We start from the raw sequence: 23,231 nt of genomic DNA, 5'->3' as shown, positions 1-23,231 counted from the left end.
CTCATCCTCCCCCCACCTCCCCTACCTCCCCCACCTCCCCCTCCCCCTCCCGCCGCAGGGTGGCGCGCGCCTTGGCCGTTGGGCCCGCGCGCGGGGGGCGGGGCGGGGCTGCATGGGGAGGGCGCCACCGAGCGGCCCGGCCCCGTTAGCCCCGTCGCCTCCCACCCGGAGTCCGGATCCGCGCCCGGCCCGGTTCTCCGCGCCGCGTCTCCCGGACGGGTAAACTGAGGCCTGGAGAGGGCTCGGGCCTGGAGAGGGCTCGGGGCTCGGGTTCGAGTCCCGCCGCCGGTCACCCACTCCGAGGCGGCGCGGGGGCCCGTGGGCGAGACGGCGGAGCCAGGAGCGGTCAGGTCTCGGCCCCACAGCCCGGCTGACGCAGAGCGGGCGCTCTGGGGCTCGAGTCCCCGCCCCTTTGCTGACCAGCTGTGTGATGGATGACCTTGAGCAAGTGACTTCGCTCCTCTCCTGGAGGGCCCTCATCTCTCACGTGATAGTACTTGATCCAGGGGGCTGCTGTGAGGTTAAGTTAATGCTTGTAAAGCCCGTGGGCCCGTGCAGGGATCTGGTAAGTAAATGCTCAGTTAAGTACAAGCTCCCGCGGTCCTTCATGGCTCCCCGATTCATCAAGTACGCAGTGAGCCCTCTGTGCCAGGCACTGTACAAAAGGTCATTCTTTCAGTGCCCGCTAGCACTCCCATACACTCCCCTGGATTAACCGCCACGTCCACCGCGGGTAATCCCTAGCAGAGGGGTGAAACCACTTGTCCAAGGTCACCCAGCCAGGAAATGACTGAGTGGAGAAGATTGCTCTCCAGCCTGTTTGACTTCAAAGCCGGTACTCTGCCTGCAGGGAGTGGTCAGCTCCGTTAGGGTGGGTCAGAGGAGGCACCCGAGAGTCCAACACGTTCAAATTGACTCCTGAAAGAGCCTGCAAGGGCGAAGCTAATTTCAGGCAGAGGGAAGGATGGATGCAAAGGCGTAAAGGCATGATACCGTATGGCTGGCTGGTGTGAGTGGTGTGGCGGGAGTATGGGAGACATATGGATATGGTGATGATGCAGCTGAAGCTAGACAGGGAAAGGAAGCCAGAACCTGGGAGGAGGTATTATAGGGTCTAGAATGACATTGAATGTCCTTGTATGTCTGCCTTAGAATTCACCTTGTAGGCCAGTGGTTTTCATCAAGTGGTCCTGGGACCCGTGGATGTCCCTCGGATCTTTTCAGGGGTCAGTGAGCTCTGAATTATTTTCAGAATAATGCTAAATGCGGTTTGCTTTTTTCCACCCATTCTCTCATGAGTGTACAGTGACGTATTCCATAGAATATAGGACATATGATATTGCAACAGCTTAAATGCAGAAACAGATTTTAGGATCCAGCTGTCTTCTTTTAAGCCAGGCGTTAAAGAGATTTGCACAAATGTAAGACGCTACTCTTTAACATTTTGTTGTAGAAAATATATTTTTCATTGAAAATGTGCTTATGTTAACTGTAATGAGTTTATTATTGTAATTTTTAAATGAATAAAAATTTAGAACTTTCTCAGTTTTAATTTCTAATGTGGTAAATATTGACAGAAGGAACAAACTGCATTTAAAAAAGCCCTTCAAGATCCTCAGTAATTTTTCAGAGTGGAAAGGGATCTTGAGACCAAAGCGTTTATGAATGCCCCTGCTTGGGCACTGAGAAGCTACTGAGTGTTAAATGGGGGAGTAACTTAATCAGATTTGTGTTTCAGAAAGAGCTCTCAAGACCCAAGCCAGGACTTGAGGGATATGTTCATAAGGCACCGGCATTCCAGGCAGAGGGATAGAAACAGGAAAGTGCAGAGCAGGTAAGCAACAGAGCTAGGACACAGATGTTGGTCTTTTTATTCCTAATTTGGTATGGCCTCACCACCTGACAGGTCAGCACCAGGGCAAGTGTTTTATTCCTTTATTTCCACTGGGGCCTGTGTACTGAGGATTGTGCTCATGTTTGCTGTGGATGCTATTTCTCCTTCTGACCCCAGCACACTGTTACCTCTTATTGCCTGTTTTCTGAGAAGCAAGTCAGGGAGGCAGATGAGAGGAAGGGAAGAAGTTACCAATGACAAGAAGTTACCAAGAAGTTACCTGAGTAGGACTGGGAATCTTGGCAGAGGGTCCCCTAAAGCTACACAGCCCAGGCTATCCTCCACATACCTCTAGGGCTCTTTAGGCAGTGAGGGGGAAACAACTGAATCAAACTCTCTGCCATCTGGAAAGCTGCTTTTGAAGAGAAGTTCCCCCAGAGTGCTGAGAGTCTGTTCCTATAACATTAAAATAAGAAATTATCCATACCAGGTGAAAATCTTTTAAAGATGTATTAGCAGGATGCCTGGGTGGCTCAGTCGGTTAAGCGGCTGCCTTTGGCCCGGGTCATGATCCCAGGGTCCTGGGATTGAGTCCCAAATCGGGCTCCTTGCTCAGCGGGGAGCCTGCTTCGCCCTCTCTCTCCCTCTGCTTGTGCCCTCTCTGTCAAATAAATAAAATCTTAAAAAAAAAAAAAAAAAAAAAGATGTATTAGGAACTTCCTAGCTATCTGGAACTTCCAGAAATAGGTTTATTATTTTCTTGATTCGTTATGAATACAAACTGGTAGCAATATCGGGCTTTATTATGAAGAAATCCTCTTGGGCTGTTGAAGAGTGAAGGACTATATTCCACCTTAACAAATGTCCCCAGAATGCTATGATTTGGGGTTCTCATGATGGTTTCTTCAAGTTTCTGGTTGTTAGCTGCCACTTATCATGCTGTCATTATGCCCACTCCCTTCACATCTGCTTCCAACTCGCTAAAGCCAAGAAGGTAAATAGTCCAAGCTCCCCAGAGCATCAGATAGTCTGAGCAGGGTCTGAGGGACTGTCCTAGGGTGAAGCCCTGAGAAAGCCAGCTGCAGTGGCAGTTGAGTGGGGTGGTTGATTGTGAGCTGTGGGGTTAGCCTTAACTTCTCTGGTTTCAGTTTCTTCCTTTCTAGAATAGAGGGAGGATAATCACATACCTATCTCATCAAGTTGTTGGAAGGATTAACTCAAAGCATGTAGTCTAGGTCACCAGCCCGTTCCCAACCGTTTTTGTTCCTAGCTCCAGTTCCATTAGACAATTCCATACAGAGTCCTTAAACTTCATGGCTTACAAACCAAAATCATGACTCTCCCTCCTAAACCTTCTCTTTCTAGCTGTGTTCCCCATTTCAGACAATGGCATTGCCATCCTCCCAGTCACCCAGTCTTAAAGCCATGATGGTGCTTTTTAAAATGCCTCCCTGTCTTCCACATCCAGTCCATTTCCAAAGCATCCTGCCTTTTCCCCAGTGAAGGCCCCATTCCCTGGACTGTTGGAGTTGTAACCTAATTCTGACTCCTCTCAAACTTGCCCCCCACAGCTGCCAAGAGCTAGAAGCATCATGTCAAACCCCAGTTCCTAAAACTTAAGCAGTCCTCAGTACCTACAAGACAAAATCCAATGTCTTAGCCTTGAACTCAAGGCTCTCCATGGTCAGGCCATAACTTTCCTTTCTAAATTCACTTCTCTTTGTTCTCCTTTACTTGGTTCACTTGTACTTTTCTACATTTGTCCTTTGCCACTCTGGGCTTTTCCAGGTACTGCTCTGTCTTCTAGAATTCCTTCCTCTCCATTTCTGTATGTCCTAATCCTTCCCCTCTTTTAAAAACTGATTTCATACTGCCTCCACAAAGCCTTCCATGATCTTCCAGCTTGAATAATAAAAACCAACGTTTATGTAATGCTTACTTTGAACCAGCACTTTCTACATGCTTTGCATGTACTAAATTAATTCTTGTGACAATTTCATTTTCATAACAAACCTATGCAGTAAGCATGACTATGATCTGCATTTTACAGATGAGGAAACCAAGACACAAGAAGATAAAGTAACTTGTCCAAGGTCACACGGTCAGTAAATGGTGGAGTCAGAATAGGAACCCAGGCATCCCGGCTCTATAGCCCATTTTCTCAAACACTGGGCCAAAATGAAACAAGCTCTCCTGCCTCCACTCCTGTTAGCTCTCATTGCAGGCCATTCAAACGTCTATTAGGGTCTTTATCACTTTCTACCTTATTATTGGTTAACATGTTTTATCTTGCCTATGTACACAGTAAATTTCTTAAGAGCAGGACCAGTGTCTGATCTAAAACAGTGCCTACTAAATTTCTTGAGCCTGTAAATATTTAGGAATGTTTTTAAAGGATGTAAAATGAACAGAATATTCTATAGCAATAAGAATGAATGATCTAAAGCAAGATTGACAAATCCTGGGTCCTTGGGCCAAATCTAGCCCACTCCTGTTTGTGTATGGCTCAGAAGCTAAGAATGGCTTTTACATTTTAAATGGTTGAAAAAAATCAAAAGAAGACTATTTCATGACAGATGAAACTTATATGAAAATAAAGGTCTTTCGGAACCCAGTCAGGTTATGTATGGCTGCTTTTGTGTTACAATGGGCCTTGTGACCTACAGAGCCTAAAGTATTGACTGTCTGGCCATTTATAGAAAGATTTGCCAAACCCTGATCTAGAGCCACATGTAATAACATGAAAATATCTTAGAAGTAGCACTGAACCAAAAAGGATAAGCAGCATGTTGCCACTTATGTAAAGTTTAAGAATAAGCAAAGCATTATCAGCTTTGTTGAGGGACACACATACACATGTAGGAAAACATAAAGACCAACATGGAAATGATAAGTTCAGGGGAGTGGTTATCTCTAGGGGGCTGGGGGTGAGAATGCCATCAGGGAGACACACAGGGAATTTTAACTATTTGCAAGCAAGGTGGAGGGTACACAAGTGTACATTGTGTTGTGTTTTTTTTTTATTTCATATTAAAAACAATGTTTCACAAGAAATGAATAGCTGAGATTCAAGGACTTGTTTACTTTTACTTTGACTGGTTGAAAATATATTCAGCTTTCACCTATAGCTAAGATCTTCTGTGAACTATAAATCCCAAGAGCCCTACTGAGATGGATGTGGGTATTATTTAGAACATGGTAACTCTCAGGTCACACAGGGACTCTTGATTAATGATGCTTCTGTGAACAGTGCTCCTTGAAAGCTAGTCCACCTAAGCCAAGTTTGGGGCTGTAGCTGGGACAGCTAAGGCTGGGCAACTTGCTTTGTCTGTGGAATATATTGGCCTTGGAGCACTGGACTGAAAGGGGGCCTCCTCCTCTTGTCTGAGCATTGGGCTCCACGTCAGTCTCCCTGCCTCTGGGAGGAGGGAATGGGCAGAGTGTATTCAGATCCTGATCTGCATCCAAGTCCTCATCTGCATCCCTGAGTCTCCTTTAAGCATTCATTTGATGGAATTTTAGGGAGTACCTGTCTTATGAGTAGCCTAAGGTTACGAGGATAATTAGATATGGCCTGAATCCAAGGAGCACACAGTTGGGGAAATTGGTATGTAAACAGCCAACAAGAGGACAGTGTTGTAAGTGCTTATTGCTTCGTAACAAATTACCACAAATTACTACAAATTTAGCACCACCATTGATTAGTTCTGTGGGTCTGAAGTCTGGCGAGGCATGGCTGGGTTCTCCACCCGGGGTATCATATGGCTGAAGTCAAAGTGTTGGCCAGCTACCTTCTTATCTGGAGGCTTGATGAGGAAAATGTCTGCTCCCAGCTCCTTCAGCTTCTTGACAGAATTCATTTCTCTATGGTTCTAGGACTGAGATCCCCGTTGCCTTGCTGGCTGTCAATTGGGGGCGACTTTTAGGTCCTTGCCTCATGGCCCCCCTTCCATCTCATTGACAGAGAATCTCTCACATCAAATCCTCCTCACTCTTTGAATCTCTCTGATTTCTCCTTCTTCAACTGTCAGAGAAAACTCTGAGCTTTTACAAAACTTGTAATTAGGTTAGGTCAAGCCAGGTAACCTCCCTACTCGAGGGCAACTGTGCCACGTTACATAAACCTAATCTCGAGAGTAAGATTCATCATATACACTCTCTCAGGGATTATGCAGGATGCATAGACCAGGGGCCAGAAATCTTAGGGACCTTCTTAGAATTCTGCCTACTACACCCAGGGAGAAGTCTCTATGAACTCCCCTGCTGGTTTGTTCTGTAACTCCATGGCTCGATATGTGTTGTCTTGCCATTATTAGGGTACATTTTTCAACTCCTTTTCTAGGCTGAAAGTTTCTTGGGATCAGGAACCTTGTTCACACCTGTAGCTCCACTGTCTCAGACAAGGCTTCTTCTGAAGGAGCTGTTCCTCCAGGCTTGCTAAGAAAATAGACAAGGGTATATATTGTCTTTTGGATTCCTGCTTCTCTTTTCTCCCCAGGTCAAAACGTCTCTGACACTTCTCAGGAAGAATTCCTTGCTCCCTCCTCTGTGCTGTCACTTGGTAAATATCTCTGTATGATGTGTATCACATTGTAGCATCTTAGCTGAGTCTGTCTCTTCTTTGAGGAGAGCACTTCCCGTTTATTCCACTTAGTATCCCCGGGCACAGTGTGTCATAGATGTCATTGCTTAATGTTCGAATTTCTAACAAGGAGACACAAGGAGTTTTAAAACCAAGAAGCGGATGGAGCATGGATTTGGGCTGTGAGCAGACCCTTGGAAAGGATTGCAGAGGGGCGGAAGCCCAGAAGTGCAGAGGCAACAGAGAGGGAAGAAAATAGGAAAAAAAAAAAAGTTTAAGAAGGAATGCTAGCAAATCCCAGGCCTGCTGTTTTATATAATACATTAAGGAATAACATGGTATGTCCCTCCATAAGGGACAGCAAGAAAGAATGATTATTTCATGACTGACCATCAAGGAAACAGTAGTTTACTTTTATAGTCCAACATTTCATTTTCACTTTTGGGTGGACAGGGACCCCAAGGGAGAATTGGTGAAGGAAAAGGAAAAGTTGGCTTATGGAGCTTACAACAAGTGAGGGTGGTGTGGGGTGGTGGCCCTGAAGCCCATCACATGCTTCACCTCCACCCTGATGTGGATGTTTGCCCTTTCCCACCTTCTTCTGGTTGTTGGCCTTTTGTGACTCATTTTTCTGTTTCAAGGCTGCGTAAGATCATTAAATGGGCACTTTAAACAGATTTCATCTGTATACTAAGTTTGTCATCAGAAGTATAGTTGGAAATTTTCTGATTGGATTCACCAGGAGCCCTGAACCTCCTAGAAGCAATTATGAGGATGGGATAATAGAGTGCGCTGCAGGAGCTAGAGGTGAGCTCCATACCTCCCCTGAGTTTAGGGCAATGATGCTGGATAGCCCATGATGACAGAACTCCCCTTCTCCTTCCATGACGGTCAAAGGGCAGGTTTGTTTACCCTCTCCCTCTGACCACTTTGCTTACGGCCCGTGTGTTTACTGGGGAGCTGATCACCTGCTCTGTTACTGAGTGTCCCTGTGCAAAACCCTTGGGAGAGATACCCATATAGCATGGCATTCTGCTCATGGAGTTAGTCTCATGAGGAAAGGTATTCCTATGCAAGGCAGGAAGTTACCAAGTGCCAGGAGGGAAATGCAGTCAGAATGTTGCCATGTTTGGAAGAGAGTCAGGGAGGGTTTTATAGAGAAGGTGGTATTTTGGGTTGACCTTGAATGATGGGTAGGAAAGTTAGAGGGGGGGAGAGGGAGTATTAGGGGAAGGGGGCATTGTCTGGAGAAGATAGAGTGAGATAGGAACAGAAAACTGAGGGAGCATTTAAGAAACGGCGAATAGCTTTGTGTCCTGGAGCAGAGGGTCCACATAGGAGCAGCATGGGTCAGTGAGCTGGACAGAGAGAACGAGGCTTAGTTCTGGAGAGTCTCAACTGTCAGCTAAGAATCCTGAGAGTGGGCAGGGTGGGGTGAGCAGAGGACGTGCAGGGGGAAGTGGGGCTGCAGGTGGGGGGAGCAGAAGTACAGTTTTTGATTGGTTTGCCAGGCTCTTGCTGCTTCCTTTGCCTGGAATGCCTCTGCTCAGCCTCTTCCTTGACATTCTGTGCACCCTGTGCCCATCACAAACGCCTTCTCCCCCAGGAATCCTTGCTCCAGCCTTCCAGGCTGGCTCGGATCTTTCCCAACCCTGAGCTCCCCACAGCTCACCATCTGACCCTTGACGATGGCATTTATCATCGCCCGCCCTGCTACATAGCAATTTTAATCTGTGTCTTTTCTGAATCCTGCACACAGTAGATGCTTGGTAAACATTTTCAAGTCTAACAGAATTCGCTTCCTCTTGAATACTCTGCCTATGAGCCTGTGCTCATACCTGGAATTTCTTCTTTTTGGGGAAACTTGGGGAAACAGGGCCATGATGCTCCATCATTCTGACTAGCATTTCTGTAAACATGGTAGACAGACCATAGATGAGAATGCCTTCCCCTCGGTTATGCCAGAGTTGAGATTAGATGGGGCCTTGGAATTCATCTCATCCTCATTTTACTCACGAGGCCCAGAGAAGTGCAGTCACTCATTCAAGGTCACACAGTGAGTTGATGATCTGAAATAAGGTGTTTTGTATGTGAGTGTTTTTTTTTTTTAAAGATTTTAATTTATTTTTTGACAGAGAAAGAGAGACAGCGAGAGAGGGAACACAAGCAGGGGGAGTGGGAGAGGGAGAAGCAGGCTTCCCTGCTGAGCAAGGAGCCTGATGTGGGATCCCAGGACCCTGGGATCATGACCTGAGCCGAAGGCAGACGCTAAACGGCTGAGCCACCCAGGCGCCCCTTGTATGTGAGTGTTTTATCACAGTGCCTCACACACAGCACACACTTGATAATCCTGTCTACCTCCCCAGCCTCTTGAAGTGTAATTAAGCACCAAACTGCCCGTAATTTTTTCTATACTCTATGGGAACTTTATGCCTTTGAGCCTCTGCTCATACCTGGAATTTCTTCTTTTTTCTGTCTCTTCCTCCTACCCTCACCAGGTTAACTCCTGCTCAACCGTGAAGCTAAAGTTTCCCCTGATCCCTTGTCTTCACCCTCGCCCAGGACAGGTTAAATATCCTTTCTCTTGCTCCCTTAGTAGCCTGGGCACATCCTTTCATCATTACACTTCCTAGGTCATGTACATATCATTTGCTTCTGCACCTGTCTTCCAGCTGATGATATGCTCCAGAAGGCTGGAACTGACTCTAGAATCTTCATTACGTGCTCAGCACTTCACACCATATGTGAAACACGGTGACGCTTGGTAGATATTTATGGAATGATGTGTGCAGTGGGGTCCTCGCAGGCCCAGGCCATAGACCAGAGCAGCAGCCTCCTTCTTGCCTACTCTGTAACTCACAGGGCCCCGCCTGGACTGGCTGCTCAAATTCTGATGGTCTGAGGGCTTTGCAGAGAAGTGCTGAACCCAAATCTCACTGATTAAGACATTTCTGCTCTTTTTCCTTCTGTAAAATACCAAATAAAAATAGTTCTAGGAAGCTACGTGGCTGAGAAATTCCAGACTCTGTCTGAGGTCCTAGATAAAGGCTGTTATTGTTAGGAAGTTGGTCATTAACCCAACCTACCTTTTCTCTGAGCTGTGGCTCCACACCCTTCTAAAGGCACGGATTCTTTTTGTCCTCAGTTACCCTTAAGCCTGTTACTAGCTGGTAACAGGAAAAAAAATAACTTGACAGCAGTTGACATCAAAATGAGCTCAAGGTATCAGTTGGCCGCAAACTCGCTTTGTGCTCTGGGTGTGTGACTTTAAGTTAACTTGTTCTCAAAGTACCTTACCAGATGGCTAGTATCCTCATCTATCAGGCAGGAAAAATAGCTCCTACCTTGCCGGATTATTGCAGGAGTGAAAGAAGATAAAGTAGGCAGAAATGCCTGGCACACAGACATGGTTAAAGAAATGTTACCTCTAAATCAGACGGTGGAATCCTCTTAACTCTGTTCTGGTGTAGCCAGACTTCATCCGATCTCCTAAGTTTCGTCCTAGGCATCATATTTTAAAAGAGGGATATTGACAAATTGTCACCCAGAAGCAAATGACCAAGATGATAAAAATCTGGAAATCAGACTTTTTTTTAAAGATTTTATTTATTTGAAAGAGAGAGAGAGTGAGCAGGAGCAGGGGTGGGAGGGGCAGAGTGAGAGGAGAAGCAGACTCCCTGCTGACTCCCTGGGCTCAATCCCAGGATCATGACCTGAGCCGAAGGCAGACGCTTAACCAACCGAGCCCCCCAGGAGCCCCCAAGAATCTGGAAATCGGACTTTACAAGAAACAGCTGGAGGAGCTGGGACTCTCTGGTCTAGAGAAGAAATAACTAGGAAAAGAATGGCATAGGCAGGCCTCAGAGAGGTCTTCAGGTAATGGAAGGATTCACATCCAGAAAAGGATTAAGCCTCCATTCTAGTCCATAAATATTTATAGCATTTACTATTATGTGTCAAGAACTGAGAATGCAAAGCAAAGTAAAATACAATCCCTGCCCCAGAGGGTCTTAGACTACGAAGGACCGAAACAGTGCAAAAGGGGGTGTGTACGATGTGCTGGAGGAGGGCAGAGAAGAATGAATTCTGCAGAGAGCCTGGAAGGCCCCATCAAGGAGGTGACATCCCCTGCGGAGCTTTAGGCAGAGAAGGGAAGGGCATTCAGGCACCAAGTGCAGATAGAAAGTCATCCTCCTGGAAAACCTCAGATGTGCTGGCGGAGTAGAGGGGAGCGAGCCTGCAAAGTCCGGCGGGAGCCAGATTGTCAAGGGCCTTGGATATTAAGGTAAAGAGCTCGGACTATTTACCTCGAGTGGGTATTGAAGAGCCATCAAAGGCATTTAAGCGGGGCATTTTTTATTTTGAAAGGATGCTGTAGTGCGGTGTGCTGAAAGGCTTTACGGAAGAGAGACAGAAGGCAGGGGAAGCAGGACATTCCAAAGAGTTAACATGGGCTTGAATCTTCCACTTACTGTGGATGATCTTGAGCACATTATTGAAACTCTCTGAGTCTTTTTTTTTTTTTTTCGGTCATATATTGGAATGATCACATCTAATTTAGAGAGATATTTTAAGAACCAAATGAGGTGATATACCCAAGCCCCTCACATGTGCCTGGTACCAGAATGGTGCTCAATTAAGTAAGCATCCTTTCCCTTCTTCCTTTTCTCTTAATGGACAGAGTAGACAGAGAAACAGAGTTCTGCTTGCTGAAACGTGGAGTCCTGGCCACACAGTGGGCTGAATACCCTTGGGAGAAATGAATGCATTACTGAATATGATCAAGAAGGCTATTTCTCTGGTGGAAGGGGAGTTGAACAAGTTAGATCTCCAAAATCCCTTTCTACTTTAAGGTTCTATCACCTTCAGGGCCTAAATACTAAGGGCATGGTCAAGAGCCTGAGGTTTGATAAAACCTATTAGTATTGACCTTGTTAAAAATGGCTGATTGGGGGTGCCTGGGTGGCTCAGTCGTTTAAGCGTCTGCCTTCGGCTCAGGTCATGATCCCAGGGTCCTGGGATCAAGCCCAGTGTTAGGCTCCCTGCTCAGCTGGGGGTCTGCTTCTCCCTCTCCCACTCCCCCTGCCTGTGTTCCCTCTTTCGCTGTCTCTGTGAAATAAATAAATAAAATCTTAAAAAAAAAAAAAAAAAAAACACGGCTGATTGGATGCAAAGGAAATGAATCCTTTTCAAAATGTATGGAAGTACACAATTTGAGAAGACCCACCCTAAACTTTTAACAGTCCCTCAGGAGTAGGTAACTGTCATACAGCAGAAAGAGCCCTGGACTTGACGTTGACAGGCCTACATCCCAGGGTCAGAAATTATGGTCTTAGGCAGTTCATTCCCCACATCTTGGCCTCAGTTTCTCCATCAGGAAGATGCGGAGGTTGAACTTCTGCGGGGTCCTCCATAGCTAACATTCTAGGATTCGGGGGGTTGAAGATATTTAGATCATGCAATCATGGATGTAAAATCTTAGAAGGTTCAAAGAGCTCCCACAGCAACTCTATCACCCACAGGTCATAATATGTCTCAATTTGATAGTCTCACACTCGGTAAAACATATTTTAAAATGTATCACATGTACTGGGAATGAGACTCATTTGACATTCTTCTTAGAATCAGAACTTTAGAATCCAGTGCATTTCAATTCTCAGCATTAACTTAGCTGCAAATTGGATTATTTCATATTTCTGGTTGAGAGAGAAGGCGCTTTCTTTGGTATGGCAAAGAAATAAAAATGTCAGTCATCTGTCACGGAAGGAAGATGCTGTCTTATCTCTCTGTTAACTTCAGGGCCTAGATGCGGCCTAAGCTGGAAGCAGATGAAATGAAGACAAGGTGTAAGGACAGCCTGCTTTTGTGCTTTCTGGTCCCTCTGCCTGGAATGTCCTCCTGGCCATTCCTACTCATCCTGTTTGAAGCCTTTCCCTTCCTCCTTTTCTGTACGATATAATGAGTTCCTCCATTCACCCGGGACTTCCTGTCTGTGACAGCATCCGTCACAGAGGATGAGAAGTATTGCCGCGTGACTCATGATTCTTCGTGGATGGGTCAAGGGCACAGCATCTGCCCTGGGCCAGGCACATATATCCTCTCGTGTAACGCACACAGCAGCGCTTAGGAAGCAGACATCGTTATCCCCTATTTAGCTGAGGAATCTGAGGTCAGAGAAGTTAAGTGACTTGTTTAAGGTCATAGAACTGATAAGTAGTTGGGTCTGGCTTTGAATCAAACTTTTTTGGTTCTAAAGCCCACATGCTTTAGATTTTTCATGCCCTTTTCTTAAGTCTTATGCGTCTCTGTAACCTGAACTCTTAGAATAGGGCTGGCCTTTGGTAGACATCAATTATGGTTGTTGAATGACAGTCCAATTCTGTTCAATCAATCAGTAGAGATTTACTGATCAGAGCAAAGGGCTAAGGGAACGGTGGAGGAGAATGTAATTGGGTGGGGATCTAACTAGCCTTTCCTCGACTTGCAGTGAGCTTCTGGAGACATCTACTTTGAAATAAATACTCTCATTAACCTTGGTGGTGTTTCAGCTCAGCAGGAGAGGCTGTGGGGGTCTCTTGACAAAGCCAGCAGACAGGATGGACTGGTTTAAACCAAATTGGTTTCACATCTTTCTAATAACCCTAATCTAAGGTCTGAGTTTCACAGGAGAAGCGGAACTCAAAAACAACTATCATACATATGAAAAGGGGTATGCAGGAGACTGAACGAAATCCTAAGAGAGTGATTGGAGGGAGTGATTAGTTCTGCCTACAAGAATTAAGGAGGGTTTCACAGAGATGGTGGCATCTGAACTGGGACTCAAAAGATAAGTAGGTTTATTTATTTGTGGATTTTTTTTTGTTTCTTTGTTTTCTAGGCATAGAAAGAGAAAGGCATTCCTGGTGGAAAAGCTGCACATAGTTCTCTGTGAAGGAACATACCAGGGGGAGATGGTAAAAGTTGAGACAAGAAAGCTTGGTTGGGCCAGGTAGTCAAAGGGCCCTGAATGTCATATACGAAGAATCTGGATTTATTCTGTAGCTATTCCAAGACATTCCAATGTCCACTGAGTTACGTCTTCAAAGTGTCACCTAAATTTTTGTCTATTGGCCCCAAAGTCCTGACAAAAAGCAGGGAGAGAAGCAATAGAGTAGAATGGAAATTGGAAGGCAAGGGGTCTAGATTCCAGTCTGATCATGCTGTATACTGATTGGTGATTCCATCTCTCTGGGCTTCTGTTTTCTCCTGTGGAGAGTGAAATGGTTAGAAGGTCTCTCAGACCTCTAACATGCCCCAAATCTGTCTGCCAGCTTTACAAGGAAGATCCTTCCTGAGGTTCATCTGAGTTCCTGTGGTGGAGAGACCGTAAGTCCTTCCACGAGAGTGTGGGCAGGGTCTGGGACTTGCTGCTAACATAGAATATAACAAAGGTGATGGAATGGATGGGGTACACATTATTACATAAGTGGTTACATGGTTACATGACTTAAAATTGCAGGACCCATCTTGCTGGCGTCTCTCTCTAAGTCCCTGGTTGGCCCTGAAGAAGCAGGCTGCCATCTTATGGGATGCCGACGCTGGGAGGCGCCCGTGGCAAGGAACTGCAGGCGACTCTAGTTGCTGAGGGCAGCCTCTGACCGACAGCCGACAGGAAAGTGAAGGTCTCAGTTGTACAGCTGCAAGGAACTGAAGCCTGTTAATGACCTGAGTGAGGAGACAGACCCTTCCCTAATTGGGCCTCTGATGATACTGCAGCCCTGGCTGACGGCTTGGCTGCAGATTTGTGAGACTCTAGGCGGACGGCTCAGCTAAGCTACACTGGATTCCTGAATCTGTGAGCTCATCAAGACGTGTTGTTTTAAGCCTCTACGTTTGTGATAATTTATTGTTCAGCGGTGGGTACAGTTTCCCACCCTAATACTTAAAACTCCTGACCCCAAGCCCTGTGCTCCATTTACAATTCCATGTCACCTCTCTGCGAATAATCCCATACCAGTATCTATGTGCGTCTATGCATGGGTGGCTTTATCTGTCTATATCTACATGTAGGTCATACATTCATATTTAAACCAGACCTTTAGGAAATACTTATTATGTGCGGGACACCCACAGGTGGGTAAGCTCAGGTCCCTCTCTGAGGTGCTCACAGCCTGGTGAGGGAGACAGTCCCATGGTGCTAGAGCTAAGGAGGGCCCACCTGCAAAGGTGAGGGAGCTAAGGAGATAAAGGTGTGCCTAGCACTGTATAAACGAGTCTGCCTTCCCAGTGTTATTTCATTTGAGTCTTATAAACTCTAGGGAAGATGCTAGTTTTACAGAGGAGGCAGCTGAACCTCAGAGAGGTTAAGGGACTTGCTTTAGATCCCACATCTAGTGGAGACCATACCCAGGACTCTAACCCAATTCTGCTTCAAATTGTGTGGATAATTGAAAATTAGCTATACATTTTCTAGATTCTACTGGAACTTCCCAGCAGGCAAACTTATGTGAAACTTTCTGGGAGGTGACATGAGTGGAATTCTGCCTGATTCCGGTGAGCTCTCTACATCACCTCAGAGACAGGGGAAAGAAGCCGGAAGCAGACCCAGGCCTGTCTTCATCCACCCTCAGCTAGCACATGGCAAGCATTCAAGAATGGAGGCTGGGGCGGCTGGGTGGCTCAGTCGGTTAAGCATCTGCCTTTGGCTCAGGTCATGATCTCAGGGTCCTGGGATGAGTCCCACATTGGGCTCCTTGCTCAGCGGGGAGCTTGCTTCTCCCTCTCCCTCTCCCTCTGCCCCTGCTTGTGCTCTCTCTCCAACAAATAAATAATAGTAATAATAAAAAGAATGGAGGCTGAATTGCATATTTTTGTGGGCCTAAACTCCGCCGTCTGTGTCTGCGGCATCATGTGGTAAGGCAGTGAGGATGTAGGGCTGTGATACCCAAACTCAGGAGCCAAAAAAGTCACCTGAGGAGACCTATTTAAATGCAGATTCCAGAGCCCTACCTCCGGAGCATCTGATTCAGACATTTTCATCAAGACCCTCAGATTATTCTGACACAAATAAATCACAAAGCATATGGATATGAGTGATAAAGTCACAGCCACGCCAGGTGGAGTTTCAGTTGGCCTGGACTCTGGTGGGAGCTGTTCCCAAACACATCCCCACTACTGTTTACAGTTCCTTTTCCTTACAGGTGGGAGGACGCCAGTGGTATGCTAGTAAATGTTTTAACCGGCTCTCTTCTGAAGGAATAAAAACAAACAAACAAAAACTCTGATTTATAGCATTCGCCAATATCCATGGTGTAAATACTCATACCGCGGCTGATAACAAGCTCCCAAAGGGATGTCACTGAACACCAAGTTGGGAGGAGCTACATGGCATTGCCCCTTGCAAGTTGGTAGGAATCAGCTCCGACAATTGTTGGAAGGAAGCCCAGGTAGGGGAGGGGACTTACTTCCCTGGGCCTCAGTTTCCCCACTTATAAAATGAGAATGCATGAAGGGCTTCTGATCTCTGATGGATTATGCTGTACTTGTGACTAATTGTTAGGGCTTACCTAGGCCTGTGGGTTTAGAGAAGCCGGGTTTAGGGGGTCTGGTTTGCCAGGGCACACAGGGACAGGGCGGCAGAGTGGGCCCTGGGAGGGTAGAGGAGCTCACAGGCTGGGTGTAAGGAGCACGGGCTTTAAGTCCCAGCCAAACACTAACCAAGCTTCTGCAAGCCTCAGTTTCCCTATCTGTAAACTGCAGGAAATAACACTGTACCCACCCCCACAGAATGGCTATGGGACTGAATAAGATAAAGTCTGGCACGTGGTAAGATTTCCATAAAAATCTCTCTCCTTGTCTCAGTTTCTTCCCTTGTCTATGACGGTTATTTTCCAAATTTTACCAGAGGCTGGTTGGACCAAATGGCCAATTTCATCGATAAGCAGAATAGTAAATCACCTGTACTGTATGATTTGAGGGAAAGATCCTTCAGACAGAAAATTCATATATATAATGTATATGCATCTATATATACATACATGGTATATGTGTGTGTGTGTGTGTGTGTGTGTGTGTGTGCGTGTATCCCTCCACTATTCTACCACAGGGGCTGCACTCCCATCATTTATATCTTTGTTAATACCCCGTAGCAGAAGGCCACTAGGAACACACCTGTAGTGAAGCAAGCTTGGGTTTTGCTACTTGCTGAATGAGGGACACGGCGCTCCGTGAGGCAGCTTGGGGTCGGTGACGGGGTGCTAGGAGGGCCGGGTTGTAAGCAGGAGTTTGCTCTGCATTAGGTGTTGTCAGAAGGCAGAGGCAATCCTGCGATTAGGTATCTTTTTATCTAAGACAGGGAAGAATGGGGGAGAACTAAGTCTATAATTGGTCAAGAAACCACCACCATCTCCCATGTTCCCGAGAGAGGGGGATGTGGGTCATTTTTACGATTTTGCACAGTGCTCTTGTTTTTGTCTGTATTCAGACGTGATTATGGAGGGGTATGTTTTTGCCTTGCCGTGTCATGATTACGGTGACCTTGTCTGGTGTTGGTGTTCTGTGAACTTACTGGTGTCCAGCAGGAGAACGCCACGGCCTCGCTGTGAGTGCCAGGCCAGAGGCCACTGGCAGGGCTGCTCTTTCTTTGCCTTCTTGTTGTATTTATTCACAGAACATTTACTGAATCAGTCTTTGAGGCATGATCGCACACACCATCTCATTTAAACCTCAACACGTAATCCTGTGACGGATAATTATCTCCATTTTATAGATGAAGAAGCTGATTCTGAGAGATGAGTGACTTTCTGAATTCATCCAGAAAAAAAAAAAAAAAGATAGTCTCTAGGAACTTGAATTCAGAACCGTCTGGCTCCAAGTCCAAGGCTCATCCAATCAAGCCACTCCGCAAGGAGCAAGGCCCGGAGGAGGCCGAGGACCACCCTAGTCCCCTTGTCCTCCCTGGAAGAGATTGCTGTTCCTGGCAGGGCTGACGGGTGCTCCAGGTCCCCCGTGAAGGAGGTGACAGCGCACAAGGAGTCCTGGGCAGGCCAGTGAGGCGCACAACTGGCTGTCAGTCCCACGGTGCTTTGGTATAGCTGGGAAGGCAGGCACCTGCGCTCTTTGTCCCAGACTTGCCAGTAGTTCCCCATCTGACCTGGAATAAGTCATCTCCCGATCTTGGGCCTCAGCTTCTTTGTCTAATGATCTCAGAGCTCCGAGCTCCCGAAATCTGTGAAGAAATATTGAGCGAATGCGTGATGTGAAGGAAAGAAGGAAGGGAAGGAGGCAGGGAGGGGAGACTGACCAGACACGGATTTTCTGCAATAAGTATTTTGTTTTGTCCTGTCTTTCTCCTCTTTCTGGTTTGGACGGTTCCAAGCTCTGCTGCTGTCCCAGTCTTCCCTCCGCCCTGTCTAGGGCTCCGTCGTCCTCTCCCAGCCCAGTGGCCCAGCAGCAGCTGCTGATGTGGTGGTGTCTGCCGACAGCCCCTCAGCCTCACTGACCTCAGGCCTCATTCCCAGCAGCTCCTGCTATCGTCTGCGGTCACCTCCGACCACTGCTTCCCGCAACCCCCTCCAGCTCTGCCCAAGTTACTGAGCCCAGAGTCCCTCAGATTCAGACCCTGAGAGGGGGCTGGCTCCTGCCCTAGAGATGACCCAGTCCAACCCCCTCAGGCCCAGGGAGGGGGCATGATTTACCCAGGGTCACCTAGCAACTGAGCGTGAGTCACAAACAGAACCCAGGCATCCTGATCCCTCGTTTCACCTCCTCATCTTCGGGGAAAGGTCTGTTCTTATTTGGAGGCTGCCGATCGTAGTACATTCAGTATGTTGATCCCACACATGTTTGTTGACCAGTCTCCTGTGCTGGATTCTGGAGACAGGGAGAAGAATAAAACACTGCCTGTGCCTCTCGGGAATTCTAGTCAAGTGGGGAGACAAATAAATAGCTAATTACATCATGAGTGCTCTGGAAGCTAAGTAGACAAATTGCTGCAGGAAGATGGGGAAGGAGCAGGGACTGCCAGAAAGTGGAGAGAAGGTCGCCATGTTTGAATTGGATCTTGAAGAATGGGTAGGAGTTGACCGTTCAGAGAGAGGATGTGGGGCAGAAGAGCATCATGGTCATGGGTAACTACTTAACCTGTAGGAAGGCATGGAGCCATTGAAAAGCCTGGCTGAAGTCTCCAAGTATGCAGGGGTGATGCAGGAAAAAATGGCCCTAGAATAAGAAAAAACTTAGGTTTGGTTCAGTTCTGCCATGGAGTCACTGGATGCCTTTGGGCAAATCCCTTAGTCTCCTTGTGTCTCAATGACCTCCTCCTCTCTCCAGGAAGATGCCCAGGGGCCTTACGGCTGTAGAGCTGCTCTATTCAATAGGGTAGCCACTAGCCATAAGGCACTATTTAAATTTAAATTCATTAAAATTCAATCAAATGTAAAATTCAGTTCCACATTTCAAGTACTCAGAAGGCACTGGTGGCTAGGGGCCACCATACTGGACAGCGCAGATACTGAATACTTCTGTCATGTCAGAAAGTTGTATTGGTCAGTGCTGCTCCAGAGGCCCGTGGTTCTGAGAAGGGAAGGGATTTGTCCTGTCACCAGCCTCCCCACATGCCTGTTCAGAAGGAGATTCCCCCAAATAGGATAGACTGGACACACCATTCCCTTCCCAGCCCTGGGTCCTGTCCCACGATGACCCAGCCGGAGAAGATCAAGGTTCTTTGTCCCTTTGTTCTGATTTAGCTATGTGAAAACCTCTTACAGCAACTGGCCCATAAGAGGGGACTTCATCTATGTTCAGCTAGTCCACCCCCAGTTTCCTCTTGAGGAAACTGAAACTGAAGCCCAGAGAAGCCTCGTTCAGGACTCAGACCTCCAGATTTCCAAGCTATCTGGAAGGATGAGATTTAGTGTACTTTAATGGTCTTAGGGCCTCATTTTGCCCCAGGACTTATTTAAGCGGTAATCCAAGTGATCTTGCGAGGAAACCGTATGTCAGAGGTATGACCTTTAGTGTTGCTTGATCTGTGGTGACACCCATGACCGTGTGCTGGAGCTTGCGGGAGTCAAACAACAGAAAAGCTTGTCTGTGAGGCACAAGACTTGTATGTGATCTGGTTCAATGGCTTAACAAAAAGAATTAAATAGCAAGTAGAATCAATATTTTGTTAAAAGCACAGGAATTTACCACCTACCCTGTACCAAGCACTGTCTGAGAAGGTCTAATAGATAAGTCGGCAATCCGTGAGGCAGGGAGCGAGCAGCCTCATCGTCCTCACCCCACGGAGAGGGACATGGAGGCTGGGATATGTGACTCACCCAAGACCCCACAGCTACCGAGTGGTGGAGCTGGGTCTCACGCAGGCAGTGACCTCAGCGCCCAGAATGTTAACCTGAACCGAGAGCGGTGTTGAATATCAGGATTGAGGGAGGCTTCTGGATCATCTAGTCCGATCCATTTCTTTAATCACGGGGATGCTGAGGACCACACGGGGCATTCTTGCCCAAGGTTACTCAGCACGCTTTTTATGGCAAACTTTGAACCTGAGTGTGGGTCTCCTGATTCCTGTTTGGTGTTCTCTTTGCTTCACTACTTTAAGAGAGCCTGATAATTAAAATGACCCCTGAGCATCTTCTGGTTGCCCAACTTGCACTGGATGCTTGTGGAAAACAACAACAACAACAAAACAAAACCTTGGGCTTGCAGAGAAAAGCCCTGGAATCAAATCTGACCTCAGTTGCTTACCCAGGGACCTCAAGGGAGTCAATTTACATTTCAGCCTCAATCTCTCCAGATAAAGAATAAAGATATAATTCCCTTAAGGATTGAAGCAGAGTGCTTGGCACAAAGTAATTGCTCAAGAAATAGGCATGAATGCTGAAGACATAGGTCTTGCCCCTCACAATCTGGATATGGAGGCAAGACTAACACGCCAGGAGGGAGTGGGGGACAGCAGAGAGCAGGCTTGCTGGTCAGGTCAGACAATGAATGTTAGGACAATTAACGGGCTGTTGGCTCTGTCTGGCATGAGTCTTTAACCTTGAGCTGATCCCTGCTGAAAAGATCCTACAGAAAAGCCTGGCCTGCAGGAACCAGATTGGACACTAGGTGGCACTGGTGGCCCACCTGGGAACTGGGAGAACCCAGTAGGCCGCAGGGAACCCGGTGACCAGCGTTTTCATTCTTGCTGTTTCTAGGACTTGGGCCTATGGAGGGAGGGGCACTGGGTGCTGGGCTGAGGGTGAGGGAAAGAAGGATAAATAGGAATTTCACCCTCTTTAGCAGCCACTCTGTCAGGTAGTATCTCAGTGTTATGCATAAGGCACTGTGACTCAGAGAAATTAAATAATTTCCCCAAGGGATACAATTGAGAAGTGGATCCAGGATTTGAATCCAGGCCCGCTGTTTGCAAAACCCACCCTCTTTCTAGGAAAATACGTTGCTACCAGCCAGAGGAATCACTCTATTGAAAGAGGCTCAACAGGATGGTAAGGGAGGGAATACCAGGAAATAGAAGGCAGAATTTAAACTGCCTCCTCTCCTATGATCCTTCCCCATCCCTTCACCTGGTCTGCTGCAATAGCTTCCTAATCCACTTCCCTGCTTCCATTCTTACACCCCGACGGCCCCTTCTCCAAGTGATTTTGTTAAAATGAAACCACATCACATCATTCCCCAGTTCAAAACCCTCCAATGGCTTCTTACTCCAATTAGAACAAACTTCTCACCAACCCTACAAGCAGTGGCGTGCTGGTAAATGCTTAACAACAGGCTCTTGGGGCAGTGAGGAGCCCTGATTTGTAACATTTGCTAATTGTAGTGTACATTCTCCCTCCAGGGCCAATCTCAAGCTTCCAACATGACATCACTGAGCAGTAAGTGCTCCAGAGCCAGTCTGAGTTTGGCTCTAGCACGCTGCTGCACCGAGGCCCCATACGCAGGAACTGGCCCCAGACTCCTTCTCCAGAGGAACTTCTTATCCCTCTACTCTATTCACTCTGCTGGGTCCCTGGATTTCTTGTTGTTTCTTGAATGTAGCAAGCACGCTTCTACCTCAGGGCCTTTGCACTTGTTCTTCTCTCTGTTTGGAATGCTCTTCCCCCAGATCTGTGCATGACTTGCCGGACTTCATCTGGTTCTCTGCTCAAATGTTACTGAGAGGCCTTCCCTGAACAACTTACCTAATATATATGAACCCCCGCCCTCCAACACTTTTACTCCCTTACTCTGCTTTATGTTTCTCTAAGGGCCCCAGTCCCTAACTGATAATAAATGATAGACCTTTTTATACTTATTTGTCTAGGTCATTATGGTATTCCCACTCCTAGAACAGACCAGACTCAAAGAATGCACTCAATAAATATTTATTGGATCAATAAATGAGTAACTGTCTTTCTTCTACATGGAAGGAGCCCTCCTTGAGGCCGGGGCCAAACCCCACTCAGGTTCAGTGACTGGACGTGTGAAACCCCACCAGCAACACAGGGTGGGAGCCTTGAGTCATCAGCATGAAATGTGGCGCTGAATGAGGCTCCAGAGGCCCTGGGAGAAACCATCAAACCACAAGACAGGGTGAGTATGTAGAGAAAAATTAATCCCACTTACAAAAACCCTACAAACTAAAATTCCAAAACACACGAGGAAAGCTAAAGCTGGTAATGCCAACAAAATCAGTAACTGGCAGGATGACTCCACTCCAGACAAAAGCAAAATAATAGAATTATCTAAAAACGACTTCAAAATCAAGTCGAAGCTCTTCAAATAACATCCACCCATAAAAAGAGAAAAATAAATTATAAATTTAAAACAGGCAGAAGTGAAAACCATTTCTAAACTCTGGGGATGAAAAATACAATCATCGAAATAAACCGAGGAGACAGAATCAATCTGGATTGGACACAGTAGAAGATAGGATTCATTATTTGGAAGAGAGAAGCAGGGCTTTCACCCAGGATGCAACAAGAGATAAAGGGCAGGGGAGAAGTCAGAGGGGCTCTAAGGCAACAGAGAGGTTGGAGACGGGGTTGATGGCTGCCCACATTCCCTGGGCTGATCCCAGCACTCACCTGAAGACCGCTCTCTGCAGGACCACAGCTTCCCGCCTTTCTCCCTGGGGGCGTTCTCTGGCTACAGGAGCATGCTGTTTGCACAAAGGGCAGGCAGAGTCCTGGGGGAGTTAGGCCCAGGAAAGACCCTGAGGCAAGAGGGGACATTAGTTCATGGATAATGCTTCACCTTCTTTGCCCCTTCACAGGACAATTACGCAGCCTGTTTCACGCAGTCTCCCACAGGCCCCACAGTAGGATAGAGCCTCAGTCACCACCAATAGGATCCTGCCCGTGATCAAATCCTTTATCTCTTCGCTGTCTCATTTCCCCACTTCTTCACAGTGCTTCCTGGCATCATTTCCCAGATAAACTACTTGCATCCAAATCCTTGTCTCAGGATCTGTTTTTGGGAAACCCAAACTAAGATAGGAAAATAACCATGGCTTACACAAGGTACAAGTCCATTTCTCTCTCATGGAGTAGTGGTCCATCGTTAGAAAGTTCAGGGCAACCTCATAAAGTCATTGAGACTCCGGCTTCTTCTACCTCAATTCTATTTTGTGGTCTAAGATGGCTCTACCCACTCCAGCTATCCATGCATTTTCCAGATAGGATGAAGAAAGACAGGTCAGAGAGTAGCACACTCCTTTGCTTTAAAGACATTCCAAGGAAGTGCCACAAGACTCGTGCTTATATCCATTGTGCAGAACTCAGTTATTTATCCATGTGTAGGTAAAAGGAAGACAGGGAAGTATGGTCTATTCCAAGTGGCCATGTGCCTAAT

At 46.8% G+C, this 23,231-nt stretch overlaps 1 long non-coding RNA gene across 1 annotated transcript; it reads left to right on the top strand.

The window, feature by feature from the left end:
• Positions 1-140: 140 nt before the first annotated feature.
• On the top strand, positions 141-15,252 carry LOC144381938 (uncharacterized). The gene is made up of 3 exons (XR_013448224.1): positions 141-565; positions 1,739-1,834; positions 13,915-15,252. It is a non-coding gene; the product is annotated as an uncharacterized LOC144381938 (long non-coding RNA).
• Positions 15,253-23,231: the final 7,979 nt, after the last annotated feature.

Source organism: Halichoerus grypus, chromosome 5, assembly GCF_964656455.1.
Source record: "Halichoerus grypus chromosome 5, mHalGry1.hap1.1, whole genome shotgun sequence".
Taxonomy (NCBI): Eukaryota; Metazoa; Chordata; class Mammalia; order Carnivora; family Phocidae; genus Halichoerus; species Halichoerus grypus.
This window is presented reverse-complemented; position numbering and strand designations above follow the sequence as displayed.